At 42.3% G+C, this 5841-nt stretch overlaps 1 long non-coding RNA gene across 1 annotated transcript in view; it reads right to left on the reverse strand.

Moving 5' to 3' along the window:
• Positions 1 to 4292, reverse strand: part of LOC129673592 (uncharacterized) — an 8361-nt gene extending 4069 nt beyond the window's left edge. Inside the window, exons 1-2 of the long non-coding RNA XR_008719678.1 lie at positions 3226 to 4292; positions 2217 to 2296 (exon numbers count right to left, since the gene is read on the reverse strand). This is a non-coding gene — a long non-coding RNA (uncharacterized LOC129673592). The remainder of the gene's footprint in view (positions 1 to 2216; positions 2297 to 3225) is intronic.
• Positions 4293 to 5841: the final 1549 nt, after the last annotated feature.

Here is a 5841-nt window from a genome sequence, read left to right on the forward strand (position 1 = left end):
ATGGAGAGGTTGTGGAGAAAGGGGAACCCTCCTCCACTGCTGGTGGGAATGTAAACTGGTACAACCACTCTGGAAATCAATCTGGCGCTTTCTCAGACAACTAGGAATAGCGCTTCCTCAAGATCCAGCCATACCCCTCCTAGGCATATACCCAAAAGAGGCTGAAGTACACAAAAAGGACATTTGCTCAACCATGTTTGTAGCAGCTTTATTTGTAATAGCCAGAATCTGGAAACAGCCCAGATGCCCCTCAACTGAAGAATGGATGCAGAAACTGTGGTACATCTATACAATGGAGTATTACTCAGCAATGAAAAATAAGGAAATCATGAAATTTGCAGGTAAATGATGGGACCTGGAAAGGATCATCCTGAGTGAGTTGTCCCAGAAGCAAAAAGACATGCATGGTATATACTCACTCATATAAACATACAATATAGAATAAACCCACTAAAATCTGTACATCTAAACAAATTAAGCAAAAGAGAGGACCCTAACTAAAATGTTCAATCCCCATCCTGAAAGGCAAAGAGGATGGACATCAGAAGAAAAAGAAAATAGGAAACAACCTAGGAACCTGCTACAGAGGGCCTCTGAAAGCCAGAAGAAAACAGGAAACAACCTGGGAACCTGCCACAGAGGGCCTCTGAAAGCCAGAAGAAAACAGGAAACAACCTTGGAACCTGCCACAGAGGGCCTCTGAAAGTCTCTGCAGTATAGACTGTCAAAGCAGATGCTGAGCCTGATGGCCAACTGATGGGCAGAGTGAATGGAATTTTATGTAAGAAGTGGGAAATAGTAAGTGTTGGAGAGGACAGGGTCTCCACAAGGAGAGCAACAGAACAAGATAATTTGAACACAGGGAACTTCCCAGAGACTCATACTCCAACCAAAGACTATTCGTGGAGATAACCTAGAACTCCTGCACAGATGTAGCCCATGGCAGTTCAGTGTCCAAGTGGGTTATATAGCAAGAAACACACTTTAACATCAAAGATAAACCTCACCTCAGCGAAAAGGGTTGGAAAAAGATTTGCCAAGCAAACGGATCTAAGAAACAAGCTGGTGTAGCCATTCTAATATCTAACAACAACAACAACAAATAGTTCAAAATTAACCAAAAGAGATAGAGATGTACACTATATACTCACCAAAGGAAAAACTTCAGCAAGATGACATCTCAGTTCTAAACATTTGTGCCCCAAATGCAATGTCACTCACATTTGTAAAAGAAACATCGTTAAAGCTTAAACCCCACACTGAACCCCACACATTAATAGTGAGAAGCATCAATACCCCACTCTCACCAACGAACAGATCATCCCGACACAAAGCAGGTGGTGAAATAATGAAGCTAACATATGTTATAACTCAAATGGACGTAACAGATATCTGTAGAAAACTTCACCCAAATGAAAAAGAGTAGACTCTGTGGCCCCTGATGGAGACCTAGCATTCCAGGGTAAATCAGCCAGGCTAGGATCCTCTCACACCACATTAAGGGACTAGGTCGATACTGCTTTCTCTGCAGGTATGCTGCTTTAGCACATCAACCCCAGCTCTCAGGAGGCAGAGGTAAGCAGATCTAAATGAGGTCAACGCCAGCCTTGTCTACACAGTGAGTTCCAGGACCTCCAAAGCTATATAGTAAGACTGTCAAAAAAGAATATTTTATTAATAGCTCTAATACCCCTCCCTTCCCAGAATTTTCCCTACCCAGCACAGTCCTTTCATGCTATGTTGAGGTTCAGTTGGGTCTGCCTAGCTGGCCTGATTCGGATAGAAACTGCTTTTTCTTTTTCTTTTTTCTTTATTTTTTTACTGCCTCTTTCTTTTGGATTTAAATGCTGGCCAGAACGTTAGAACAATTTTTATGATACCTTGGGACTTCTTAACTCCCTTCTTTCCACTATGTGCCAGTGTCTGACCTCTGTGCCTTCTTAGACAGCATGTTTTTCCCATTACTCCTCCATTCTCTTACTCGGTGAGGTTGCTGAATTGTACACGTTGCCTAAACTGGGAATTTTTCTTCAACTTTATCCATAGGCTCTCACTTGAGTTCATCTTTAAATTCTTTATTTAATGATATTAAGAACCCCCAAAATGTATTCTAATATAACCAACATCACAGCTCTGGACTATCAATGCTCTGCAGGTGAATACCAAGAACTTGTGAGTTTCAGTTGTCCTTGTAAGGCAGATAGTAGGAGACACACCTTCCAGCGTGTCTCACCAGCTTCTTCTCCTTCTATGTTGAGCCTCTCAAAGAAAGGTGATGTCAGATATTCAGGGTTTTCTGTAGCAGAAGACGGAGAGAAGAGCTGTAGAAAATCAGTTCTGATTCAATACTCCTTTCATCACTTACACATCGTATCATAGTGCTTCAGTGTTCCTTACTACCGCTTTCCTCCTTCCTGAGTGAATGAGATGCCCATGTCATCAAAGTGTCAACTCAGCCTAGTTTCTGAGTCATACAGTCTTTATGAGCCTATTCATCATCACAGAGAGGTCAAAGAAGAAATATTCCTTATTACAAATGACCTGAAACTTCTAAAAATTGGTCCATAATGTAGATTGCTTTTACCCATGGAACCCTTGCATTCTACTTATTGTGCAGTGAAGGCAATTCCCCACATCCTATCCCAGGGCCCTGGTCCTTCATATCCTCTAGGTCTATTTGAACATCTTTACTGGTCCTTGACTGGACCCTTTCTGCAGAACACAGACTTCCTGAGAGTGAGGCATGTGTCAAAAGTTTCCAAGAGATTCTTGAGGATCCTTAGCACATGCCATCACCACAGATTCCAAAAATGTTTGACCAATGAATTGGCCCTTCTATTTTAGTCCGTAGAGTCATATCCCCAGGATGGTTTGAATAAGAAATATTCCCTATATTCCAAGATGTCTGAACACTTGGTTCCAAGTTGGAGGTACTCTTTGAGGAGGTTTAGATGAGACATCCTTGCTAGAGGAAGTATGTCATAGGAGTTGAGCTCTGAGGCTTAACAGCCTTATAACACTTCCAGTTTGATCTCTCTGTTCCATACTTCCTGCTGGCTATGTCATTTCTCAGCTTCCTGGTCAGGCTTCCGTGCCTCTCAGGCATGATGGGAACATATGCCTCTGGGGCACTGAAGCCAAATAAATCCTTTCTTGTATAACTTGTTTTGCCTTGCCACAGCAATATAAAAACAATTAATACAGTCTCCATCCCTTCTAACTTACAGTTAGGCCTTCTGCTTCTTGTGAAGGTAGATGGAAGAGACACCAATTGCCAGCAGCAGTTTGGTTCCAAGGAGCACAAATACAAGTACTTTAGCAGTGTCTGTTGTCTTCTTTTCTGGAAATCAAGGGGCAGGGGAAACAGAGAGGACACGGTTTGTCATCAGGGGTCTCTATTTGGCCCATCTGTAGACTTCTAAGCCCAGTTTGAATTCGTTCCCTATCCCAACTTCTTCCACTTCTTCAAAGTGGAAGACACGGAAAAAAAGATATCTAGTTCCCTGTTGGCCCTAACTCAGCAAGTTGCCCTTGTAGAAAGAGTGGGTTAGAATTTGTGCTCAGTGCCAAATGACACTTGGTTTTATGAACAAAAGATTCCACAAAGAAGATGAACATTCAAACGTAACCTTTCTAAATGCTTCTTTATCTTCTTAGCATTAATGAATTGTAGTTTGGCATGTTGCAGGTCCAGAACCAAATTATCCTGGACGTATCTAGCTTCATCAAAGGCTATATATTGCCTTCCTCTGTACCTGACATAACAGCTGTGTCGCAACTAGTTAAATCATTTGGATTGTACAAGCAGAGTACTAGTTCTCCTTTAGAATGTATTAACTTAGCAGGCCACTAGTTTCAGCTAACACAGATGCTAAGGTCTAACATGTTCCCCTAACATGAGGCCTCTGACATATTTCCTTTCTGTGTTGTAACCCACCTCTTCCATATTCCCACTTTCAAAAGTGTCTTAATTTATTACTTTCTTATCGTGTTACTATAAAAATGGCATAAACTTTCTTTCACAGTGGACTTTGAAGTGACTTACATCTGTATTCCTCAGCCGTGATCACCCATATTTACACCTAGACTGAACACTTTTTTTTTATTCTTATACCTGATTTGCATAATTCTGGGGTTTGGGGATTATTATTCTCACTCTAACTGTGAATCTAACTCCTAGGGAGGGTCACAAGGTTAATGGGATCTAGCGAAGACCCTGTTTGGTGATACTTAGGATGATCCCTGGGACAGTATCCTCGGACCAAGACAGGTGCAGTTTCTCAAGTTTCCAGTAATCTCTGTAAATAGGAGAAAGGAGAAAGGGAGGTTTGGCGGGAGGGTGATGAGAGGGAGGGGCTGGGAATAGAGGAGGAAAGGGAAGCTGTAATCAGGATAAAAAGGAAATAAAAGAATTAATTCTAAAAATGCCAACCCCCCTACAACTAAACAAAAAAGGAATGCAGTACTCTAAGCATAAAAGCTACTATTAACATTCAAAAACAGAGGAAACATTTACAAGCCACCAAGGTGGAGCCACCGACCCCACCCTAACTTCACTGATACCTAAGGCCTGGAGATGTAAAGTGAAAAGTCCAAGGTCACATGGCCTTTGACTAACACAACTCAATGATGAAATATTTCTTACAAGTCATAAAGTTTCCCTAAGTGTGTTGTTACAGACTTCATTCTTTTCATATAACCAATTTGTATAGTGTGCTAGCAGGGAAAATATATGATGTGAGAACACTACATGGAGGATAGTCCTGGCACCTTCACAGTGCCAGGATGCATACCCAGACACTAAATCTCGTCCCTCTCTTCTGAAGACCATGGCCGTACTGATCCCCTGTAAAGACCATGACGTCACCATGTAAGATGTGTCCATAACATTGACCATGGACCATGGCTGCCATCATCCCAGAAAGGGAAAATAGCACTCCAGAAAGAGCAAGGTTTTCTCATTCATGGCTTCCTGATGCCAGCCTCTCAGCAATTTTCTGGGTAGTGATTACACCTTGGAAAAGTGGGTGCAGGTTATCCCCATTCTACAGAAGAGGAAACAGGTTGGAATTCAGTAAATTGTCCAGGGTTTTACAACCTTGTCAAAGTTTTACAACCATGATGCCACTTAGTTTGTGGATAGGGATGTTGCCACTGTTTCAGTTGATATACAGAAGGCCCAACCTTTCCCTCTGAAGTATCTATGACCATCACCATGGCACAGATGAGGAGACCAAGGATGAAATAGAGACTTTGGCTCCTCTTTCCTTCTGTGTCTCAGAGGACATTTCCTGTGCCCTCACTTTCATTTACCACAAGATAGTAAACTGTCCCCATACTAATGCCCTGCTGTTGGCACTACTCTAGTTCTTCCCTAAGAATCAGACCTGAGGAATTCTGTACCAAATTGCTGCCCCAGAAAGCTCCAGGCAGAAGGAGGCCTTTGTTCCAGGGGCCCCAGCTCCTGTAGACCTGACTTATTTCTTCTTCTCATTTTTAAGACTGGATGCAGGAGAAAGCGCTAGTCTGTGGCTGTTGCTCAGAAAATAGCTATGTACGAAGGAGAGCATGTATGCTGTGTCAGTCTGTGAGGCAGAGTCCTGTAGTCAACAGTTGCTTCTTCTTCACCTGTTCACAAGTCAGATGCCCTCTATGAACCTCAGGATCTTCTTCTCTAAAGGGAAGAAGTAACCTCTCCCCTCTTAAACATGCACAGGGAGAAAATGCTGTAACAGAGACATGGCACCTAGCATGTTGCTATTTCATTTCCTTCCTTTCACCTACTTGCAAAGCAATGGCATCCTTAGGACAAATAGCATGGAAAATAAAGCTAGTATCACT

The sequence above is a fragment of the Psammomys obesus genome, unplaced genomic scaffold (assembly GCF_907164565.1).
Source record: "Psammomys obesus unplaced genomic scaffold, mPsaObe1.curated_primary_1811, whole genome shotgun sequence".
Lineage (NCBI taxonomy): Eukaryota > Metazoa > Chordata > Mammalia > Rodentia > Muridae > Psammomys > Psammomys obesus.